The sequence below is a fragment of the Mustela nigripes genome, chromosome 1, assembly GCF_022355385.1.
Source record: "Mustela nigripes isolate SB6536 chromosome 1, MUSNIG.SB6536, whole genome shotgun sequence".
Classification (NCBI taxonomy): Eukaryota; Metazoa; Chordata; class Mammalia; order Carnivora; family Mustelidae; genus Mustela; species Mustela nigripes.
Genome location: NC_081557.1, coordinates 21,030,764 through 21,056,057, shown reverse-complemented (window position 1 = coordinate 21,056,057; position 25,294 = coordinate 21,030,764). Strand labels below are relative to the sequence as shown.

General features: G+C 41.3%; 1 protein-coding gene and 1 long non-coding RNA gene across 4 annotated transcripts in view; one reads left to right on the top strand and one right to left on the bottom strand.

Annotated features, from left to right (window-relative positions):
• Positions 1-16,839, bottom strand: part of LOC132021666 (uncharacterized) — a 41,211-nt gene extending 24,372 nt beyond the window's left edge. The window contains exons 1-2 of one of the 2 annotated variants that reach the window (XR_009405422.1): positions 16,772-16,839; positions 13,297-13,391 (exon numbers count right to left, since the gene is read on the bottom strand). This is a non-coding gene — a long non-coding RNA (uncharacterized LOC132021666). Of the gene's footprint in view, positions 1-13,296; positions 13,392-15,623; positions 16,042-16,771 lie in introns of those variants that run through there. The other variant, XR_009405423.1, reaches the window with a different exon arrangement.
• The window catches only part of QSER1 (glutamine and serine rich 1), a 74,691-nt gene continuing 66,141 nt past the window's right edge, over positions 16,745-25,294 (top strand). Inside the window, exons 1-2 of one of the 2 annotated variants that reach the window (XM_059406333.1) lie at positions 16,777-16,844; positions 18,596-18,697. The gene's annotated coding sequence lies outside the window, so the exon portion shown is untranslated. Of the gene's footprint in view, positions 16,845-18,595; positions 18,698-25,294 lie in introns of both variants that reach the window. The other variant, XM_059406344.1, reaches the window with a different exon arrangement.

Genomic DNA, 25,294 nt, shown 5'->3' with positions numbered 1-25,294 from the left:
CCTCAAGTTCTTCTAAACTAAGCTTGTCTGTGTTAACACTTTGCTACTGCACATAGACTTTCTCCATATCAAGGGAAGGGGAAAGCCACAGGCTTACATCATACCTGCTCTGTGACTGCAGAGAAGAGATCCTCTGTCACCCAAAGCCCACGTATTAAAACCCAGATTCTGGGGTGCCTGGGTGGCTCAGTAAGTTACAGCCTCTGCCTTCGACTCAGGTCGTGATCCCAGAGTCCTGGGATCGAGCCCTGCATCGGGCTCTCTGCTTAATGAGAAGCCTGCTTCCTCCTCTCTCTCTCTGCCTGCCTCTCTGCCTACTTGTGATCTCGGTCTGTCAAATAAATAAATAAAATCTTAAAAAAATAAAACCTGATTCTAACTGGCCAAGTGTAGGTCATAAGACCTCTCCTGGTCCAATTCATGAGCAGGCCTGGTTCATGTGCCCATCTAGGATCCAGCGTGCAGCATATTCAGACTGGAAGTAAAGGAGAGGCAGTTCCCCAAAAGACACTGATGCTCTTACTATACCTGGGCAATAGATGTTGAGCAAGAAAATCAGCAGATCTCTATATCACAATGAAAATTATTCTAAGACAAGAGGCAAGACCAATCAGAACTTCTTTTACCAAACCAGAGGAGGTGGGGCAGGGGCTAAAAAGTTCAGAACCAAGACGACAGTCAGAAAGAAGGCTATTAGACAGTAGCCCTAACCTCATTTACGTTTCAAGCCCATTAACACTTGTTGAACACTATTGTAGCTTTCTTTTGCTATATAACGAATTGCCATGAATTTAGTGCTTTCAAGCTACACACATTTATTATTGCACAGTAACTCTGAGTCAAGAGTGTAGGCACAGTTTACCAAGGTCCTCTTCTCTGGGTCTGACAAGATGGCAGTCAGGGCATTGAGCAGGCTGTGTTCTCATCTGCAGGCTTCAGTGTGGAAGAATCCACTTTCAGGCTCACTCAGGTTGTTGGCAGACGTCATTTCCCTGCTTCTGTAGGACCGAAGGCCCTTATAAGCTAGAAGCAAAAGGCCAACCTCAGCTCCAGAGGCTACCTGCAGTTTCTAGAAGCTGCCTGCAGCTCCCTGCACATAGGATTCATCAACAGGGCCACTTCATCAAGCCAGCAAAGACATCTCTGATGTGCGCCTGCTAGCAAAACAGAGCCTTACGTCATGCAACACAATCCCAACAGTGATATCCCATTTCCTGTGCTACTTTCTATTGGTTAGAACAAAGTCACAATTTCCACCAGCACACAGGGGAGGAGAGTTACAAAAGTGTGAGTACCAGAAGTGAGGGAGCATTGGAGATCACCTTAGGATCTGTATACCATTAACATCTATCATGCGCCAGTTCCTAGGTCAAATACTTTCGCTATGATCGTTCAGTTCATATGAGCATGTTAAAAAGCCTTTCAACTGTAAAGTGTTACATAAATGCGCTTAACACCTAATAGTAATATTGTTATTGTTTCTTGAAAACTTTGTAATGTCTCATTATTTACCATTTTCTTTCATCTTGTTCATTTTCCTATAATTCCTGACATTAATTAGTCTTGAACAGGTTAAAATGGTTATATCAAAAATAATAACATTGAGAATAATTTCAGGAAATTGGTCCTATTCCTCAGGTACCAAGGCATACACAAAGGTAAAGGAACTTCAAAAGAGTAGGTCAAACCCTAGTCCTTGCATGCCTCTGACTGTCTTCTTTCCTTTCACATTTGATTGACAATTTGGTTGTGTGTTGTGTTCTAGGTTAAAAATCATTTTCCTTGGCAGATTGCAGATTTTGCTCTAATATCTTCCAGCATCTGATTGCCATTAAGAATTCTAACAGCAGGGGCGCCTGGGTGGCTCAGTGGGTTAAGCCTCTGCCTTCAGCTCAGGTCATGATCCCAGGGTCCTGGGATCGAGCCCCGCATCAGGCTTTCTGCTCAGCAGGGAGCCTGCTTCCTCCTCTCTCTGCCTGCCTCTCTGCCTACTTGTGATCTCTGTCTGTCAAATAAATAAATAAAATCTTTAAAAAAAAAAAAAAAGAAAAAAGAATTCTAACAGCATTCTTGGCCTGGCTGGCTGGCTCAGTCCATGGAGAATGGAACTCTTGATCTCGGGGTTATGAGTTTGAGTCCCACATTGGGTGTAGAGAAAACTTAAAAATAAAATCTAAAAAAAAAAAAGAAAAAAGAATTCTAATAGCATTCTGATTCAATTCTTTTGCATATGACCTTTTATTTCCAATTGAACCTTCTTTTTCCCCTTAAACAATGAAAATTTGTTTTCCTACAATTCTGGAGGATAGAAGCCTTGAGAACAAGATCAGCAAGTTGATTTCTTCGGAGGCCTCCCTCTCTACTTGTAGATGGCCCTCTTCTCTCCACATTTTTGTATGGCCTTCCCTTAATATATATCTGGGTCCTAATCTCCTCCTCTTAGAAGAACACCAGTCATATTGGATTAGGCCCACCCTGCCCTCATGTTTCCTTAACTACCTCTTTAAGACCAGATCTTCAAATCTAGTCATATTCTTAGGTAGTGAGGGTTAGGGCTTCCACATCTAATTTTTGGGAGGATACAATCCAGCCCATAACACTGGTGTCCCTGCTTTTGTTCTTATCTCCTAAAGTCTAGTTTCCATCCTCTGGAGCCTTTTCAACCTTTTTTACCCCTGGTGATCTCCAATTCACAATTCTGAGGCTTGATGTAAGTTTTTATTTATTGTTCATGGCATCTAATGCCTCCTTTCAACATAGAGATCTGTATTCCACCCCTACTCCCTAAATCCAGAAAATCTCCATGTATAATTTTTGGTGACTTTCTTCTACTTGTTCCTTCTACTTTTTATGTGATTCCTAATGGTTGAATATTGGACTTCCTGAATTGATTCACTTTTTCCCATTTATTTCTCCATTTATTCTACATTCTGCATATATTCCTATACTTTAAATTTTAACTCTTAAATTTTAATTTTTTAAAGTTTTTTTTAAAAAACATATTTATTTATTTGAGAAAGAATGAGTGGGGCAGGGCGGACAGAGGGAAAAGGAAAGAGAATCTCATACAGACTCCAGCTGAGTGTGGAACCCCACAAGGGGTTCAATCCCACAACCCTGAGATCAGGACCTTGGCTGAAACCAAGAGTTGGACACTTAACCGACTGCACCACTCAAATGCACTTAACTTTTTTAAGATTTTATTTTTCTATATAACCTCTATTCCCAATGTGGGTCTCAAACTCATGACCCCAAGACCAAGTCACATGTTCTACTTACTGAGCCAGCCAGACACCCCAAATTCCAATTTTTTGATCATCATGTTTTCAGTTTCTAAAAGTGTCCTTTTATTCCCTGACTTTTTTTACATTTATAACAATTTTACTGGTGTATAATTTACATGCCATAAAATGAAGTCATCTTCAGTGACCTGTTCCACAAATTTTAACAAACGTGGACACCAACACAACGATCATCCCAACTGCAGAAATTTCCCATCTGTCCCTTTACCGACTCTCTAGCCACAGGCTACCTCTGATCTCTTTTCTGTTACTAAAGATTAGTTTCACCTATATTAGAATTTTACATAAATCAAATCAAATGACATGTGTTCTCTAGGGTCCTATTTCTTTCATTCAGCAGAATATCGTTGCATGTATTAGCAGTTTGTTTCTATTTATTACTGGATAGTATTTCATTGCATTGTATTTATTTATTCACTTGCTGATAAGCCTTTGTGAATAAAACTACTATGAACATGCATATATGAGTCTTGGTGCAGCCTTAAACTTTCAATTCTTTCAGGTAAATAGCTAGGAGTAGAATTGCTGGTAATAGGCAGGTGGGTGTTCAACTTTATGAGAAACTGCCAATTGTTTATCAAAGTGGTGGAACTATTTTACACTCCCTGTAGGAGTGTAAACCAATGGAATGGTTCCAATGGCTCCACGTCCTTTTTAACGCTTGCTATTACCAGTCCTTTAATTTTATGCACTCTGTTGGGTGTGTAGTGGTATTTCATTGTAGTTTTAATTTGCTTTTCCCTGATGACCAATGATATTGAGTATCTTGTTATATGCTTATTAGTCATTCATGTAACTTCTTTTATTACGTATTTGTTCATATCTGTGGCCATTTTTTAAATTGGCTTGTTTATCTTCTTACTTTTGAGTTAAAGGGTTTGTTATATATACCAGATGTAAGTCCTTTATCAGGTATGTGCTTAACAAATATTTTCCTCTAGGTCATTGCTTGCCTTTTCATTTTTCTTTTTTTTTTTTTTTTTATATATATATATATTTTTTTTTATAAACATGCCTTTTCATTTTTCTTAACAGTGACTTTCAAAAAGCAGAAGAGTCCAATTATAGCTTTTCTTTTAATGTTCGTTGTGCGTGTGTGTATCTTGCTGAGAAATTGTTATCTGCCCCACCATTGTAAAGATTTCCTGCTGTGTTTTTTATAGACATTTTATAGTTTCAGCTTTTACATGTAAGTCTAATTTTTGTGTGTACATGAAATTAGGATCAAGATTCCTTTTCTCCCTGCATTGAATTATGCAGTTATTTTAGCAGGATTTATTTAAAAGGTTATCTTTCTTTTTCCCCACCAAATAATCTAAATTATCTTGGAGACTTTGTTGAAAATCAATTGATGATGCATTTGGGGTTCTCTGTTCTGTTCCTTTGGTCTCTGTCTATCATAATGCCAATACCATTCTGTTTTGTTCAATGTAGCTTTGTAGCAAGTCTTGAAAATAAGTAGTATAAGTCCTCCAACTTTATTCTTTCCCTGAATAATCTGGACTAATCAAGGCACTTTACATTTCCATATATATTTTAGAATCAGCTTGTCAACTTCTAAATCAAAATACTTCTAGGAATTTTATGGGATTGTATTTAATTTGTAGAAAAGTTTAAAGAGAATCGACCTCTTAACAATGGTGAGTCCTCCAGTCCATGATATATTTTTCAAGATACTGAAGCCTTTTAAATTTCTCTTAGCAATGTTCATAGGTCCCAGTGTATAAGTGTTGCATATATTTTGTTAAATTCATCTTTAAGTAGTTCATGTATTTTTATACTATTCTGAGTGTTATTTTAAAAATTTAATTTCCAATTCCTTGGTATATACACAAGAGAATTAAAAATATATGCTCACACAAAAATTGTGTACAAATATTCATAGCAGCATTGTTCATAATAATCAAAAAGTAGAAACATCCAAATGTCCATCAACCTATGAGTGAATACACAAATTTGGTGTGTCCATGCATGGAATATTATTCAGTGGCAAACAGCACAAAATATGGATATATGCTGCAACATTGATGAACCTTGAGAACACTATGGTAAGTAGAAGAAGTTAGACACAAAAAGGCCACATATAGCAGGTGTAGCCACTCTTGAAACAGTATGGAGCTTCCTCAAAAAATCAAATATAGAACTATTCTATGACCCAGCAATTGCACTACCAGGAACTTATCCAAAGGATACAAAAATACTGGTTCTCGAAGTGGCACATGCACCCCAATGTTTATAGCAGCATTATTAACAATAACCAAATTATGGAATGAGTCCAAATGTCCATTGACTGATGAATGGATAAAGAAGATGTGGTATAGGTACACAATGGAATATTACTCAGCCATCAAAAAGAATGAAGTCTTGCGGGGGCACCTGGGTGGCTCAGTGGCCTCTGCCTTCAGCTCAGGTCATGATCCCAGGGTCCTGGGATCGAGCCCCACATCGGGCTGTCTGCTCAGCAGGGAGCCTGCTTCCTCCTCTCTCTCTGCCTGCCTCTCTGCCTACTTGTGATCTCTGTCTGTCAAATAAATAAATAAAATCTTTAAAAAAAAAAAGAATGAAATCTTGCCAATTGCAATGACGTGGATGGAGCAACAGTGCAATATGCTAAGTGAAATAAGTCATTCAGAGAAAGACGAATACTGTATAATTTCACTCATGTGTGGAATTTAAGAAACAAAATAGATAAACATAGGGGAAGGGGAAAAAGAGAGGGAATCAAACCATGAGGTTCTCTTAACTCTAGAGAACAAACTGAGAGTCGATGGAAGGAGGTGGGTGGAAGATGGGCTAATGGGTGATAGGCACTAAGGAGGGCACTTGTTGTGATGAACACTGGTGTTATTTAGTGATGAATCACTAAATCTTCCTCCTGAAACCAATATTACCCTATATGTTAACTAACTAGAATTTGCATAAAAACTTGAAACAGAGAAACAGAAAATCCACACATAGTATATGATCCCATTTATGTGAAATGTCCAGAATAGGCAAATCCATAGAAACAGGGAGTAGATTACTGGCTCTCAGGGATTAGAGGAAAGAGGAACTGGGGAGTGTGTGCTGATGGATGTGAGGGATTTGGGGGGAGGGTTGTAAATGTTCTAGAATGAGATAGTGGTGATGGTTGCACAATCTTGTGAATATACTCAAGCCCACTTTTGTATACTTTAAAATGGTGAATTCTATGGTTGTGAATTATGTTTTAATTTTTTTAAATCTCATTTTCTAATTGTTTATTGTTACTATATAGATATATAATTTTTAAATTTGTTGGCCTTGTATCTTGTGATCTTGCCAAATTCAACTGTCTATTTTTTACAGAAAATTCCATAAGATTTTCTATGATGTAATCATGACATTCCCAAACAAAGATAATCTTACTTTTTTATATTTTCCTCACCTTATTGTACCAGCTAAACCTCTAGTGCAAGCTTAGATAAAATGGTGTGCAGGAGAAAGAGAGACTGAAAGAAAATGTGGCAAATGTCAACATTTATGAAATGATATAAAGGTATTCTTCATACTACTCTTTGACCAGTCTTAAAAAAGTTTTTTAAAAGGTTTTATTTATTTATTTGACAGACATAGATCACAAGTAGGCAGAGAGGCAGGCAGAGAGAGAAGGGGGCAAGCAGGCTCCCTGCTGAGCAGAGAGCCTGATGCGGGCCTTGATCCCAGGACCTTGAGATCATGACGTGAGCTGAAGGCAGAGGCTTTAACCCACTGAGCCACCCAGGTGCCCCTTCTTTGACCTTCTTTATGTAAAAAAAACAAACAAAAAAAAAAAAGTTTAAAGAAAACCCCAAAACTATGTGCCTAGCACTGTTCTAAGCATATATGAAATTATTTATTTTCTCAACACTTCTGTGAAGCAGCTATTATTACCTAGTTTTATAAAGAGGAAACTGAGAATGAGAAAGGTTAAGTAGCTTATCCAAGGTCACCCAGTAAGCAGCAGAAGCAATATTGGAATCAAAGAAGCCTAGCTCTTAACCTCTATGCTGTTCTGTCTCTCCAAAGAGTACCTCTTTAGTTTTGTTTTGTTTACAAGGACATTCATAGGTACTCTCATAATGTCAGCCCTTCTCACTTATTTCATTTCTATTAGGTTAAGTTTCTTAACCACAGTTGCTCTTAATCTCAGATTTTTGTTTTGTATATTCATTGTAAATTGGGACAGCTGGAGAAGACCCATTGAACTTTATTGACTTTGATAGATAAGTGTCTGAAAAAATTGGCGGGCAATATTTGGTAATTGGTAGGCATCTCCAATCAAGATGGCAGAGAAGGTGAGGATGCCCAGGTCACAAAGATGCCTCAGATAGAGCTTGGGGCAAAAAGACTTAGGTCTAAAACTAACTGTTAAAAGAAAAGGGCCCAGTTGTAATTCGAAGCTCCTCAATACTATAAACCAATTCACACGAGTGTGGCTGCTGTGACCATATTTTCACAAGGTGAGTCCATGCATTCATGCTGATGTAGATACACACAACATAATGTTCTCATGGACTGTGGGTGGAAGACAAATTGATACACTTTTTCTGGAAAATAATTTGACAATATTCATGAAGGACATGAAAGAGCATTGAGGAGCATTTGTGTTCCATAACAAAGAAAGTCCACTTCTAGGAATGTCCCTTAAAGCATCAAAGAGATTACATATTTTTAGAAAGTTGCTCATTGTAGTGTTAAAACTGAAAAATTAGAAATGAATGTCCAACAACAGACGAAGACTTGGTTGAATTATGGCATTTCAATATAGTAGACTATGATGTAGTATTGGAATTTGAACAAAATGAGAAAACTATTATAGATAAAATTTTAGCGCCAAGAGTTAACCGACCACCTTCCCATTTCTGCAATAGCAGCAACTCTTATTTTGGGGTCCTTTTTTTGCTTTCTCCCTGTACTTGTCTCCAAGTAGCTCCAGCTACTTGTCTAGCCCCAGAGTTTTGAAACCATCTTCCTAGAGTCCTACAAGCTTCATAAGATGTGTTGGTAGTTGGGCATGGGGAACAAGGTAGAGGGCCAGCAAGACTCAGGATTCCACTTTTATCAGTAATATATATGAAGGGGGCATAGAAGCTTTTGTCTGGAAGAACTATAGTGTTTTTTAAAAAGGACCTACGCTCACTTGTTTCAAACTTTATATTGATAACCTCTTTGGGATTATTTGTCCCAGTTCTGACCTAAAGATGCTTTTAAAATGTAGCTTTTAGCACTTTTTGCAACACTCCTTCACTCTGCCTTGTCCCCAAGCCTGACAGGAGAAGATTTAATAACTACTTTGACTTGGGGACAGATACTTATGAAAAGACATACATCAAAATTGAAAGCACTAGCATTAAGTAGTTATATCAAATAGTAGTATAAGACATGTTTCGCCAAAAGCAGAACCTGAGACAATGATTTGAATGCAGGTAGTTAATTGGAAGGCAGGAAAAATGACAGAGCAGAGAGAGAGAGACTGGACTGAAGGACAAGCCAAAGGGCCTTATCATTAAAGTTGCTGTTACTAGTTAACAAGAGCTTCCCTTCCATGAGGACCACTGAGAAGGGCACAAAATGGCTCCCTGGAGCTCACCTGGAAGCCAGGAGGTTGACTTATCCATTGGCTTCTGTTCTTCATTGAGTAAGGGTTTCTCCTAAGGGGGAGGTGCAAACTTCTCTACACTCCGGAGAGCTCCAGTGGTGTCATACAAAGCAGAATACAGAAAGACACATGACGTGATCTTGGGATAGGATGCTATGATCATTAGGTAGGTCAGAATTGTCTCAGAGGTGAGCCAGGACATGCACCAAAGGGATCTGCTACAACATGTCATAAGCAATGCTTCCTCTGAGTTTTTAAAGTTGTAAGCAAGCAGCCATATTACGTGAGCAGTGGAAAAATGAGTACATACACATAAATAACAGAAATGTAAAATTGATATCATGAATAATCCAGTGCTTACTTTCTTTCATAAATGTTCCCATGAGTGGATTTGTGTGTGTGTACATACGTGCTAGTGTAACTGTGAAGAGACTTTTTCAGTTTTTACCTTGAACAGAGCAGTCAGTCAATGGAAGCAGAAGAAACTTGAAGACATGTTGAGCAAGAGATTGTAAGTTTCCTCAGAATTCGCAGAAATTTGGGAGAGGCTTTGGACTTCCACAAGATATTTGAGCCTACCATATCTGAATTTTAAGTAACTGAAAAATTTCATATGACAAAATTAAACCTCATACCAAGTAATGACCGGCTAGTGATTAGTATCTATATACTAACATTAACAGGCATGATGATTTGGTGACGTCTAAACCACTCCCAATAATCTTCCTTTACCACCACTATATCTAGGGCTTTGGGACCAAGGGAACAGAGTAGTAACAAGAGAAGGAAGAGTGTATAAAGCAATTTTGCAGGTGGTTTTCTGCTCAGGCAGAGTGTGCTTTAGTGTTTCATGCTTAGGCTCTAGCTGAAGAATCTGGAGACTTGAGAATACATGCTCTACCACTGTTGGTTGAAATTCAGTTCTTCAGCAGCAAAATCCCTGGAAAGTAGGTGCCTCAAGTTGTATTTGCAAACAACTAGGACAATAGGAGGGTAGTGGGACTGTCCTAAGTAGTGACATGTTTTTTTCTTTTCTTGTTGTTGTTGGTGGTGGTGGTGGTGATAGCGGGTGTGTGTTTGCATGTAAATCTGTGAAGGGACTGTGCTTCTTGTGTTGTGATGGAACCAGTGTTCCATCTAGCCTGAAGATGTAGACCAGAGTAGGACATTAGGAAGGGAAAGGGAGTGTTTTCCATGGTTTTGATCATGTCATTCCCAGCTTAAAATGTTCTCATGGGTCCTTAATGTGAGGAAGTATACTAAAGTAATTAAATGTTTGGGTATTACGTCAAGTATGTGATTATTTCACTATAAAAATACATATGGTAATAGATTCTAATCATGTGTTCAAGGACCCCCAAGGCCACCTTCATATGAAAAATAAATAAGTATGGAAAGAGATTAGAAATCCTGTGTTTTAAATAAACATGGTAACATCTTAATCTCACAAAAAAAACCTGAGGGTTGTGGGGGGTAGAGGGATAGGGACAGGGTGCTTGGGTTATGGACACTGGGAAAGGTTTGTGCTATGGCGAGAGCTGTGAGGTGTGTAAACCTGACGATCCACAGACCTGTACCCCTGGGGCTAATAATACATTATATGTTAATAAAAAAAAATAAAATTTTTAAAAAGACACTGAAACACTTTCAAAAATAATAAATAAATAAATAAATATGGTAACAGGTTATAACTTCACCAAGAACACCCTCATGTTCAATGATTTATTACAAAGAACTCAGAAGTTAGGGAAGTTGTTATACTGATGGTTAGAGTTTATTATAGTGAAAGGATACAGATTAAAATCAGCAATGGTAAAAGGCACCTAGTGCAGGGTATAAGGGAGACCAGGTACAAGTTTGCAGTGTCCTGCCCAGTGGAGTCCTGTACTGTCAACCAAGGAAGCTCATCTGAGCCTTGGTGTACAGGGTTTTTATTGAGAGCAGGTCATATAAGCATGGCTAACTGCCCTGGTGGCTGACCTTAATTTTCCAGTCCCTCCAGAGGTCAAACTAATACTGCGTGGTCTGAAGACTCAACTGTAAGTCACATCATTAGCATATCTTGTACAGCCCAAGGCCTCAGGTAAATGAAGATACTTTTTTTTTTTTTTTAAGATTTTATTTATTTGTCAGAGAGAGAAAGAGAAAGCACAAGCAGAGACAGCAGGGGAAGAAGCAGGCTCCCCATGGAGCAAAAAGCCCACTGCGTGACTCGATCCCAGAACCCTGAGATCATGACCTGAGCCGAAGGCAGCCACTTAACTCAACTGAGCCATCTACACATCCCTAAACAAAGATACTCTTAGGAGGATTTTCCAAGTGCTTAAAAGTTATTGCTCTGGAGCCTGGCAAGGGCCAAATCTTTCTTTGCTCTGTACAGTGTTTGGACAGCATGGACCTGCTTTGTTAATCCTTTACTGCACAAATCCATTGACTAAAGTAAGAAATCATGAGTCTGTACTGAGATAGATAGATAGATAGATAGATAGATAGATAGATAAAGGGAAAATTCCTTCCAGTAGAAGAATAGAAACTAATGATTAAGGAATGAATTATGGAGGGGTGCCTCGGTGGCTCAGTGGGTTAAAGCCTCGCCTTCAGCTTAGGTCATGATCCCAGGGTTCTGGGATCAAGCCCCACGTCGGGCTCTTTGCTCATCGGACAGCATGCTCCCACCTCTCTCTCTCTGCCTGACTCTCTGCCTACTTGTGATCTCTGTCAAATAATTAAATAAAAACTTTAAAAAAAAAAGAATAAATCATGGAGTTAGGAAAATTATTACTTGGTAACCATAATAACAGTTGTTTCAAACAAGAATAATTAGGGGATGCCTCAGTGAGTTGATTGGTGGCCCCTCAAAAATGTGTCCATGTCCTAATCCTCAGAACATGTGAATGTGACCTTATTTGATAAAAGCATCTTTATAGATATAATTAAGGATCTTGAGATGACATCATCCTGGATTACCCAACTGGGCCACCAATCCAACGACAGGTGCTTTTATAAAAGACATAAGAGAAATGGTGCCTGGCTGGCTCGATCAGAAGAGCATGAGGCTCTTGCTCTCCAGGGCACACTTCGAGCCCCACACTGGATGTAGAGATTACTAAAAAAAAAAAAAAAAAGCCAAAAAACAAAACCCAAAAACCTAAAAGAAGACAGATGTACAGAGAAGGCCTTATAAAGACTGAGGCAGAGATTGGAGAGCTGTGACCACAAACCAAGGAAAAGGGCCGGAAGCTGGAGGAAGGGTTCTCTCCTAGAGCCTTCCCAGGGAGCACACAGCCCTGTAGACATCTTGATTTCTGATTTCAAATTGTGAGGCAATGAATTTCTATTGTTTGAAGCCACTTAGTTTGTGATAATTTGTTGCAGCAGCCACAGGAAACTAATACAGATTCTAAAATCAGTGGTGAAAAAATGAGGCCTCAGGAATTTACATGGTCTTAAAGTACCCACAAAATATGCACTAATTATAAAGGAAAATAGAGTTAACTCTTCAGTGGAGAAACCTGACAGGAGCTCTTTACCAACCTTATTAAGTTTTGGAGTCAAACATATTGGCCTTCCCTTGCACCATCATCAATTTGTAGGGGCTTGCATGCTTTGGGGACTTACTTAACTTCACTACACCTCAATTTCCTATAAAATGGAAATAATAAAAGCCAATACCGCATGTTAAGGATATTTTGAGGATTAAATGAGATAATCCATGGAAAGCCCAAAGCACAGAACGTAGGACACATATATTCGATATTTATTGGTTATTCTTTTTTCTAAAGATTTAAAAAATTTTTTTAAGATTCTATTTAATTTATTTGAGAGAGGGAGAGAGAGAGAACGAGCAGGGTGGGGGGTGGCAGAAGGAGAGGGAAAAGCCGACTCCTGGATGATCAGGAAGCCAGATGACGTGGGGCTCAATCCTAAAACCCTGAGATCATGACCTGAGCTAAAGCTACCTTTAGCTTAACCAACTGAGCCACCCAGGCACCTCATAGATTTTATTTTTAACTAATCTCTACACCCAACGTGGGGCTCAAACTCACAACCCTGAAATCAAGAGTCGCATGCTCTACCGACTCAGCCAGGCAGGTGTCCCTATTATTGGTTATTCTGCTGAGAAAGCGATCATCTGCAGAAGGAGGTTTAAATTTCCCGTAATCTATGCAAGGAGATAAAAGATACACTCAATGAAAGACTTCGTAATCAGGCTGCACCACTATCTTTCTTCATCTCCAGAACTCCTGGTCTCCAATCATTCAACCTTCATTCTTCCAGACTCCTGATCAGCTAAGTCATTCACCAGAACCTGAGTCCATCCACATCCACAGCTCAGACCACTTTCTACACATACAAAATTTGATGATCGAATATGCTTCTTGAAGTTCTACTCACCGGGAGGAATGTGCCTCATCACCGTCTTTCAGTGACACCTGAGTGAGGCTGTGGCTTCCAAAGAAGCAGGCTCTTCTGACTCCATAGCTGTTTCCCTGGGTGGAATGACAGACAATGGGGATTGGTAAAAGATGACTGTGATAGGGTCAAGCCCCTGAGAGAGAGAGAAATCATAGTGGGACTTAACTGCATTTCTGATGTTTTAATTTCTGATGCTGACTTACGGGACTGAAATCACGGCTGCCCTGGCAAAGACGGGGCTTATAGTTCTCAACACTGGAAGAGAAAGGAAACATGGAAAACTAACTAAGCCCCCTCCCCTCCTCAACCCACTTCCCACAAACATACTCCTGATATTCTCAGTAAAACCACAAACTTGGGGTCACCTGGGTGGCTCAGTCGTGTAGGTGTCTGGCTTAAGCTCAGGTCATGATCCCAGGGTCCTGGGATTGAGTCCTGTGTCAATCTTAGCAGGGAGTCTGCTTCCTCTCTCTCTGCCTCTACCCCATGTGCTTGCAAGCTCTCTCTCTCTCTCAAATAAATAAATAAAAATTAAAAAAAAAAAAAAAAAAAAACAACGCCCCCCATAATTTGGCCTTCTTGAATCTTTCCAATTAGTAGCTGGTTTCTTGGTAACACTGGAGTATATGAACTTATTGACTACATTTCCAGCCAGGCAAGCCCAAATTCTGCCATTCCCAACAAACAAATAAGGTTGCCTCAGTGGAGATGGGGTTCCACTGATCCTTCCTCCAACTGATAGCCTCTGTCACCTTAAAGCAAGTTGCTGAACACTGGGCTTCCGTTTCCTCAACAAAATAAGGGTGATGAACTACTCATCTAACTCCAAGCTTCCTACCAGTTGAAATACTTGGTGATTTTCTAGTGGGATGGGAGGAAAGCCGGGTAATGTGCGGAGACGGTTCATGGATATATTCTGAGGCATTACTAACTCCTGGGTAATAAACTCAGAAGGAAGTGAAGACGGAGGTGAGGACAAGAAGACTCCTTCTTAAAGTGTAAGATTTCAATTCATCTTGCAATCAAACTGCCTTTGATGCCATCGATTTTCAAAACTTGTCCCCAATTTGAGAACTGAGATAGAAATAGCGGGCATAGGAACATGGCACATGGTGACAGAGTAATATTATTTTTTAAATACTCACCCAAAATTTCCCTTAATATCTTTTCTCTGATTTATGTGACATAAATACACTACATTATGGTGTGAGGGACTATAAAGGCTTTATTGCCACTTGTTTGGTATTGCCTGCATAACTCACTCTGAGTACCAGTTGTGGGTAACTCCAACGAAGGGCCATAAAACATTTATAGCCTGACACTCCACTTTCTATACTTTCTGTAAAGACTAAACTTTAGTGCTCACAAAAATACGTACAAGTGTAATAGTTAGTAGTGAAAACGTCTTTCTTTTATTTAGATTACAGATTTCCAGTCTGCAGTAAGAAAAATAAAGTTTGCAAGGAAGATTTACGCTTACTTCTCCCGGCAGGATCTCAAATTATCTGGCAAATTCCTTCCCCAAGGAAAACTACTTTTCAAAGATATCCAGGGTAGATGCATACTGAAATTAGCATAAAATTGGCAAGATCACTTGGGTCTACACGTTTGAATTCATTTGTAAATAACGACTACTTACTTCCTCGCTTCCCCACCCGGGGACCAGACTCTTAAGCATCACAGGTGCCGAAAGACTTACAAAAAGGAAGGAATAGGAACAAAAGGATGTTGGCGCCAGGAGGAAAACAGAATCTCCCAGAACAAAAATAATCACGTACGGAAGAGCAGATTCAGTATCAGGTATTACCGAAATTTAAACTGGCTTTTAAAATGGTGTTCAGGGATAATGTATCAAATTTATTAGGTCTTCTACTATGCCTGTCTGGTTTGTTTAAACGTTTTTAAGCTTATCTTGAGGGGCAGATTTCTGTGCTAAGCACATAATAGCTGTTAAACCAGTATTGATTTTTTTAAGGGGGATGGTCAATAAATATAAACTTTCCTGTTTAACTTTTACTTTATGCCTTACGGACCAAACGATTTCCATGAACCCTAGGTTTCACTACTCATGATTATAGAAGAAACGCAGCTCTGATATACAACAGAAGATCCTCAAAATAATCACTAAATTAACCCCCGCTAAAATGCGTGGAGGTCACACGGGAAATGTTTGGGTAAAGTCCTGCTTAAGTCCCAAGTCTCAGACGAAAATCTCCAACACAAAGTGTGCATAGTGAGTTTGAATGTCTTGTAATTAAAGTCATCCAGATGGTAGTTGGATTAATCAATGAAGAGGCAGTATTTACCTTCGGATAGAAGATTCTGAAATCCAGAATGAGAAAATTCCCAAGGTGGGGGTGGGGACACTTAATAAGAGCCCCTGGGAAAGGTCCTTTCAACGAGGATTGGAAAATAATACGTTTGAATTTGAATCTCTTTGAATATAAATCTCCCCTCACAACAGGAAAAGGGTCCTCTAGCGCAGCAAGCTTTGTGCCGGAAGGGAGTAAACCGACTGTGAAACAGCCCGCTCAGCTGTTTCTGGTTTGGGACCGGGCTCAGAGAAAGAAATCGCGATGTGGGAACGGAGTATTTGAGACACTCAAAATAACTCGAAGGGTCAAATAACGAACTCCAGGCAAAGCGTTGACAAGCCTCCCCCTTCGCAGCACCTAGGCTGGGTTTCCGCTCCATTTCCCCTCCCGCGCGCGGGGCGGACTGCGGGCGCGGCCCCTTCCCACGCGGGGCGCGGCGAGCGTGGACAGCTCCCCGCGGAGCAGCCGAGGGCGGGAAGCCCGCCGCCCGTTGGCTGCCGCCGGCGGGCCCCGCTCAGGACTCCCGGAGCCGGCCGGGCGGGCAGGCCTCGAGCCTTCTCCGCCCCGCTGGCCTGGGAGAGGCGGCCGGCGGCGGCGGAGGAGGAGGCCTCGCGGGCCGCCCGCCTGGCCCGCGAGCCGCGAGCGCGGGGCGCCGAGGGGAGGCGGGGCGAGGCCGCGGGGCGGAGGGGGGGCGGGAGGTGCATCCTGGGAAATCCACCAACATGGGGCGAAGCGGCCGCCGCCGCCGCCGCCGTGAGTCCCGGCCGCGGATGCCGCCGCTTCCCTGACCGCCCGGCTGGGGCCTCGCCGCGCGCCGCGGCCCGGGTTCCCCCGGCAGAGACCGGCCAGCGCGCCCTCCGCCCGTCCGCCCGCCGGGGCCATGTGAGGGGGCAGCTCCCTCCGCCGCCGCCTCCTCCTCCTCTTCCTCCCCCCGCCCCCTCCCTCCCCTCCCGCCCCCCATACACTGGGCCCTAGAGGAGCCCCCACTGCAGCCCGCCCTCCCTACGCAACCCCCACGATGGACAGGAACTACGCGACCTCCGGCTTCGCCGACCCGCCGCCGCCGCCCGCGCCCCCCGCCGCCCCCGCCACCGCCAGCGCCGCCGCACCACCCCCCGCCCCCGCCTGGGCCTACGAACCCCGAGCCGCGGCGGCCACCGCCGCCGCCAGCAGCAGCTGCAGCAGCGGCAGCAGCCCCAGCCTCAAGGCCAGGTAGGGAGGGTGGGCGGCGGGGTCGTCGTGGGCCAGGAAAGGCCGGGGATGCGTTTGGGGCCTTCGCCCCAGTGCAGCGCCGCCCAGGGGTCCGGGCCGGGCGGGGAGCCCTCCGCTCTTCTCGCCCTTGCCCGCGCTGGGAGAGGCGGATGATGACTCCTATGAGGTGGTCTTGGGGTGGGTGGGGGCGCCCCGTGCGGGATTCGCGCTTAGGGCTGGTAGGGGACGGTGAGTCAAAGGGAGGGCTAGGCGGGAGTCGTGGGTCTCCGTCACCTCGCGGGTCTCGGGCTCTCTCACATGGTGAAGTTTGGGTTCGTGCCTGAACTGGGCGACCAGGGAGACCGGGGACTGGCTGAGGGGGGCTGAGGGGGGCCCCTGAGGAGTTCCGGGCAGTGACATTCCATTGTACTAGAACGGACAATGTGGTCTTGGGGACCCCGGCAATGTGAGGGTGGGGGAGGCGCGAGAGGAAGAGGCGCCGAGCCGCGTCCCTGGCATTGGGGGGGACCCGGGAGGGCTGGGCTGCGGGAGAACCCCTGGGGCGTGGGGCCCGGGAGGGGGGCCTGGAGGGGCGCGAAAGCTGCGACGGAGCTGGGTGACATATGTTTGCAGTGGTGGCCAAGATTAAGCTATTTCTCTTCCACGCGTTCAAAGTTACTCTTGGGTTTCCTCCCCTTTTAACAACAGCAGGAAGTAAGGAATCTTTTTTTTGCCTTCTATGTCTTGGGGTGACTAAGAATTGGGAAGATATTGGAGGGGGGGCTGGTCAGTGAAGGCCGTAAAGGTTGAAGAACAGAAGCATGCTTCTCCATCTCGGCTTCTGAAACCCGGGTTCATTATGTAGCGCGGGGTTCAAGAGTTCATCTTTGCTCCATCATGACCAAGGGAATCTAAAATGTTGACTCTTACAAGATATTTAAGCTCGCGGGAAATGTGTAGTAGTGCCACACTGTGAAATGGTCCATTTGAATGGTAACTGGAAGGCGTGGTCTGCTTTGGACGATTCGGGAGCGGGGTGTTTTAAAGCCACCTCTGCCGAACAATGCAGAATCTGGTAGGTGCAGCTTCTGATTACAAGGACCAGGGAATCCTGGGTTGCTAATGACTTCATCCTCAGCTACCAACAGGAAGCTTCGTGGCTTTATGATCTCATCAGATTTCTTCACTATTGTCACGACAGAAGTGAACTTTTTTTTCTTTTTACTTTATACATTACAGTTCTAGGTTATCTTCTTTGTTTTTGTGAAAGTTCCACCTTTATGATTTGGAAAATAATGTGTGAAAAGTAGTTGGTCTTTGTCTTAATACCTTGGGATGATTAAGAGAGAATGAGAAAAATTTGATTCAAGAAAAGGGAAATAAGCTTTCTCAGAAAATTTTAGATCCTTTGTTTAAAAGAGCTGTGATTAAAAAAAAAAGAAGAAGAATGCGATGTGCCAATTTGGAGCTAAATAATTGCTGAAACTTTTCAGAAATAGCCATAACTTTGTATTATATGCTCTTAAGATATTTTAAGGAGTTTTATGAAAGATGTTTGGCACTTTTCCCATTATTAATTTTTTTTTTTGGTGCTGATTTGTTTTTCAAATAGCTTTTGCATTGAGTGCGATAATTTACAAATTAAAATTGCTTTCTCTTTAGTGAACGATAATGATAGGTATTTGTGCAGCACTTTCAATGTTTTAAATAAAAAGTATTTTATTAGGTAAATGGAACAAATTCTACTTAGTTATTTCTGTTATTTCTTTTAGCAGAATACTTCTGAGGCAAGAAACTAAAATCTGCTTGTCATATTTTCCAAATGTTATTTATCAAAGTAACAAAGAATGACTTCCCAAACACATTTGAAAACAGTAAGTAGATTCATTTGGAACACGTAATCTGAAAGAGGTTTATTTTCTGTTTTTTGGAAGTTATTGATTCTTAAATGCTAAGCCCCCCCCTTTAAAAATATGTATTTTGGGGGTGGAGTTAACTAAATTTTAGCATCGAAAATGCAGGCTTTCCCCCTCCCCCACCAACTTGCTTTGTTAACATCTTGTGTTAGGATCAGGCCATCTGTACAGGGCTACACACTTCTTAACTGTACCTCATTTTATTCTTCAAATTGTGAAATGTCCTCTTTCATTTCAGTTGTATAGAAAATACTGAATCTGAAATATGGCCTGTAAATCTTTAAGTATTCTGCATTTTTAGAAGCCCATTCATATTTTTATAACATTTTAGAAAGCTTTTTCATAATTCATATATCAGTTGAATGTTTTTGTTCCCCTTTGTGGCAGTTTCTTCTTGAAGGTGCAAATGAGTACTAGTTGTGATGATGTGATATGGATACTTATCCATAAAGAATTAGCCTGTCTGTCACCTTGTTTCCAGTAACCTATTCAGAAGCTAACAGATGGTAATGACATTCTGTTGTTACTGACATGTCCCTACTTTGTGTCTTTGCTTGGTCCCGAAATGGAGTATTTTCATTAGTTGATGGGGAAAGAATATGACAAACAATTTCTCATTACTTTGAAATTAATACTTTTTTGGTATTTTAGCTCCATCAGGTATTAGGTATTTCTGTTGTATTAACAATTAAAAAATTAAGAGCTAAGGGGAAACTCCCAGCATCTTACCATAGGGTGTACAGAGTTTTCTGGAAATTTCTGAAATAGTACTCGTTAAATCAACAGGAAATTCAGGGATAAAAACTGGTCTTATGAATCTCCCATTTATTTGTGTTTTTCTCAGTTAATTTTAGGGACTGAATGGGCATATCTTTGCCTATCACCATGCAGCTGGAGATACTTTTGATGGGGCTGTCTGAGATACTATTAATACCTTTGCATACTTTTGGAAATAAGATGATCGTCAGGAAGCTGCAGATCTTCCTTTTCTCTACCTGTTATTTATATCTTGCACAGAGCATCGAGAGGCTGTTTCATCATAGTGATGATAGATGTGTTTGTATTTGACTATGCACCAAAAAGTGACTAAATAATACTTTATTTGAAGTAGATTTTTATCTGTTTTTGTAACTTTGTCACTTGAAATAGTCCATTTTTTCCATGCCAGTTTTTCAAATTTCCTAATAGATAAGTTCTTTCTGATCATGGTATGAATGTGTAATGAGTGAGATAGGTACCCCTCCAAAAAACAACAAAAAAATTAGTAGCTTCTCTAAAACTGGTCAACTACGGGGGCGCCTGGGTGACTCAGTCGGTTAAGCCTCCAACTCCTGATTTCAGCTCAGGTCATGAACTCAGAATCATGAGATGAAGCCCTGAGTCGAACTGGGCAAGTAGCCTGTTTAAGATTCTCTCCCTCCGCCCATCGCCCCCAACCCAGGTGCATTCTCTCTCTTAAAAGAAAAACAAAAACAAACTGGTAAGCTACTACATTAAGGCTTTTTTTAGTGAGTTTTAAGTCTAGTTTCCCTCAAGGCTTTTGGAAAAAGACCTTGTAAGATCACAATTTCTGCGGAATAGAGACAGTCTCAAATTAGTGAAAGGTTATTTCAAACAAACTTCTTTTGTTCAGAAAATATTTTCCCATAGAAGCAGTGTTGTGAGTAATAAAAGCTATCATTTACTGAACTAATTTGTGCTAGCCACTATTTTAATTGATGAGTATATGCACACGCACACACACTTAATGTTAACAATTCTTTGAGGTAGGTATTATTTTTGCTTTCTTTTTATGAATGAGGAAACTAAGGCACAGAGACATTAAGTATATACTAATTACAAGTATAATCAAGTATAGTATAGTTAGAGCCATTTAGCTAGTAAGTAGTGGAACCAGGGTTTAAACCTGGATGTTGTAGATCTGGAGCCTGCACATTTAATTACTGCACTGCACTATTTCATAGTAAAATAGTCTGAAAATACAATCTATGTTATAGGTTAAATGAGATATCATGGCTGACCAGGTGTCAGCAGTACCCTTATTTCAATATTCTTGTCATTTTGACTATTTTTTCCCGATGGATATGTGCTTTCTTTCACTTCCATAGCAGTGTACTTTGCTGGTTTTCCTTGTACCTTCCTGGCTCACTGCTTTTCCCTGTTCTTCAATAGTTCTTACTCTTCTGATCTCCACATATTTTCATTTTTTCCAGTGATTTGAATTGATAGAATTTCTTGTGCTTTCTCCTAAGGAAAATTACATCCATGCCTATGATTTTAAATGTCATCTCTGGAGATGCCTATGTATATGTCTAAGGCCTAAACATGTTCTGACCACCTAATTACATACCTCTCTGAGATTTTACTTGGGAATATAACGGCCATTTAGTGATGAGCTCATGCTCTCCACACCTGCTCCACCTCTGCCTGTCTAGGGAAGCCTGCCTCAGTAAGTCACACTTCTGCCCACCTAGTTGCTCAGGTCAGAACTTGGGAGTTGTGTGTGCTCGCTCAGTCACCAAGCCTTACTGCTTTTTTATCTCTTAAGAATATCTTGAAATTGTCTACTTCTTTGTTTCTACTGCTCCACCCTGACCCAAGCCACCATGGCTTTTCACTGCAGTAGGCTCCAAACTAAATAATCTTGAACCTTTTCTTTCCTTCCCTCAATTAATTCTTCCCATAGTTGGGCTGTTCTGAGTCCCTTCCTACCTTAAAACTTTCGTTCATGCTGTTAACCTCCACCTAGGTAACTCACCCTTTCCCTACCTTTTACCCTGACTTCTTAAGGTGTCTCATGTCAGAACCCCACTTCCTTCCACCCTCTGCCCCGTATTGTTTTATGCAGTGGTATGGATATTAGAAATGTGAAGATGGGTCTCCTGTGTGGCTCAGTCGGTTAAGGGTCTGCTTTTGGCTCAGGTCATAATCCCAGGATCCTGGGATCAAGCCCCACATTGGGTTCTCTGCTCAGTGTGAAGCCTGCTTCTCCGAACTCTTCCACTCCCTCTGCTTGTGCTCTCTGGCTCGCTCACTGTCTCTCAAATAAACAAAATGTTTAGAAAAAAAAAATAGTTTGAAGACTTAAGCTGCTGCTTGCTTTCTACCTTTCCTTGCTGTGCTCTCTGGAACAATGAATACAAAAATGTATCCAGCAAAACCTGTCCACGTTTTTTCCCCCCCATTCATTAAACAAATATTTGAGGGCCCATAATATATGAGACACGGTTCCCCTTATCCTCAGGTATTTTATTTCTGTAGTGAAAGCTTGAGAAACCAAATGACATGTAGTTGTTCATTAGAACTTAATGAGCATCTTTGAGTTTCTGTTACTGAGCTAAATTCTGTAGAGTACCAAAAGAATGAAAAAGACACCGTTCTGCCATTCAAAGAGGAGGAGTAACAGGATAAAGGCTGACTGCCTCTCTGCTTCTAAATGTGGGAGTGCCCGGGGCTTGGAGTTCTTTGGTTTTTCCTTCTCTCCTCACTCACCCTAGCTGAAGTTGCCAGTTATATCAAACAACTTTCAAATTGATCTCTTTACATTTATATCTGCCTAGCTGCCTCCTTCTCCTCTCCAGTTGGATATTGGATAGATATTTAGAACATATTATATGATTATCACCTTAATCCACCTGGTCCACCTTTAACCTTCTCTGACCTCAGTAAATAATACCACCATTTGCTTAGTAGGGCAGTCCCAAAGATTGGCGCCATCTGTGATCGTTTCTTTTGTCCAGTATTCATCCCCTCAGTAAATCCTGCAGGTTTGAGCTCCATATCCATAATTTCCCACGTGGACTATTGCAGTTGCCTCCTGTTGCTTTCCTTGCTTCTATTTTAGCCCTTCTAGAGTTTATTAAATATGCAACAGCCAGTCAGCATTGCAAAATATAAATCAGGTAATGTCTTTACCCTGCTTAAAACCTTCCAGTGTTGCTCAGAGGAAAATCCAAAATCTTTATCATGGCCTACAAGGCCTTACATGATCTGAGCCTCGACTTATTCTCCAACCTCATCATTCCCCTCCTTCTCCCGTCCCTCAGCCGCACACACATAAAGTGTGTTCCTAAAACATGCTAAGTTTGAGATTATGTGTGTCCTAGGACTTTTGCACTGGCTCTTCTCTTTATTTGGTATTGTCTTCACAGGCCTTTGCTTTGCCTCTTCTTGTGGACCTCCAGGTCTTATCCCAGATATTACTGGGAAACCTTACAAAAACCTTCTCTGACTGCCCTATCTAGAGTAACTTCTCATCAGTGCATCATACCATAAAGCATTATTTTCTTGCTAGCATTATCACTTTCTGAAGTAATTTTGTAGATTTATGTGTATTCTTTATCACTACTCTTTCCTCTTCCCACTGCCACGATAGAATGCATGTTCCATGAGAACTGGGATCCTGTCTGTCTTGTTCACATCTGTAGAAGGCAATGTAGAGTAGGGGTTGATAGTGTAAACTCTGAATTCAGAATTTGGGGGATTATATTTCTATTCCACTTGCAGTATGATTGTAAATAAGTTTCTTATTCTCTCTGTGCCTGAGGTTCCTTGTATTAAATGAGGATACTTTTTAGAATTCTTGAGAATTAAATGAGATAATTCAGAAAAGTGTTTAGAATGGTATCCATGTTCTGTAGTATAGAGACTAGCATATAGAATATTAGCTTTGTTGTCAGCACTTAGAACAATGTCTGGCACATTGTAAGAGCCTGTTAAACATTCAGCAAATGAATTAAATGTACTACTATGTTTCTTTTTAAGAGTTACAAAAATGCTTTGGAAACTTAGAAGAAAAAATTATACAAAGTTCAAGGAGTTCATGGAAGCATTTGCCAGGTATACTGCACACAACTGATCTGAATTACTGTCTGTGCTGCAGGAGTGGAATAAGGGAATAGCATGAAGAGGGAGCTTCTACGAGCAAGTGTTACAAAGAGGGAGGAAATGGAATCTGCTAGACCAGTTAAGGGCTGATCTTTGAACTAGCTTAGCCTCACTTTTGCCACAGTCTACTGGTCAGAGTAGTCCTGGTCCCGGTGCAGAGTTATCGGGGAGAGACTGCACAAAGGTGTGTTTCACTGGGGAGGTCATCAGGGTAACACTCTACTACGGTGTGTTAATGCTAGATTTTAGAGGGCTTTGATGACATGCCATGGAGTGTAGCCTCTGCATCTCAATAGGAAGCTTTGAAAGGTTTTTGGGAAGGATAATGATGGTGATATGAGCAAAAAAAAAAGTGTTGTATTAAGATTATTTTAACAGTTAAGTACATAATGCATTAGAATTGGCAGAGGGAGAGAACAGGACACCAAATGAGAGGCAATTCATCAGGTGAGACAGGAGGGAGGTTGTATTAGTCAAGGTTCTCCAGAGAAATACATGATTTTTTATGGGGATGGATGGAGATATATATATATGATAACTATGATATCTATCTATCTATTTATCTATGATTTATTATGAGGAATTGGCTCACACAGTTATGGAGGCTGAGAAGTTCCATGCTCTGCTCTTTGCAGTCTGGAGACCAGGAAAGCCTGTTCTGTAATTCAATCTGAGTCCTAAAGCTTGAGAACAAGGGAAGCCCATGATGTAAATTAGAGGGCAGGAGAAAATGAGATGTCCCAGCTCAGTGAGGCAGGGAACGGGGTGGATTCCTTTTGGGGAAAAGGAGGCGAAAACAGTGCTTAATTTGGGTATCCTGAGGCCAGTGAAGGTGACAATACAATGAATCATCAGACATCCATCCCTTATCAACTTTACACCTATAGACATCTTTTTTTTTTTTTTTTTAAGATTTATTTACTTTAGGGAGAAGGCAGAGGGAGAGAGACTCTTAAGCAGACTCTGCTGAGCATGGAACCCCACATGGGGCTTGTTCTCAACAACCCTAATGCCATGACCTGAGCTGAAACCAAGTGTCGGATGCTCAACTGACTGCACTACCCAGGTTCCCCTATACCTATAGGCATCTCTTTAAACTGTACTTAATCTCCAAAGGAAGATAACAAGATCATAATTTCTTCTAACCTGATACAACTCTCTGTGTACAATTGAGAACATGTCAATCCTTTCCCCAGGAGAGGGGATTAAGTCCTGTTATGTCTACTCTTCTCCTTGATACTCCGTAACTTAAATATTAGGATGTAAAATTAGCAATACTTTAAGTACTGTGTTAGAAAATCGGTACCTCTTATGTCACATAATAAGGAAATAAGAGAAAATAAAACAAATATATATCTGTATATATACAGATGTCTGCATAAAACAGATATGCAAAAAAATAAGCAAAATAAGGAGGAATTACTCAAGACCATTACAGTCCTTGTTCCTTTAACTGGTTTCAAGCTTATAGCTGGTATTATAACTGCCTCTTCCACTACCCATTCTGTGGGCCTTCAGCAAGTATCACAGCTGGTTGTGGTTCTTTACCTGGTAGCGTGACCCAAACTTCACTTCTAAAGGGTCTGTGCCATTATTAGTCCTGCTTGGATTTAATTGTGGTTTTCCATTGCTTTAATGACAGGGCGTGGTAACACTTGAGAGTCACCT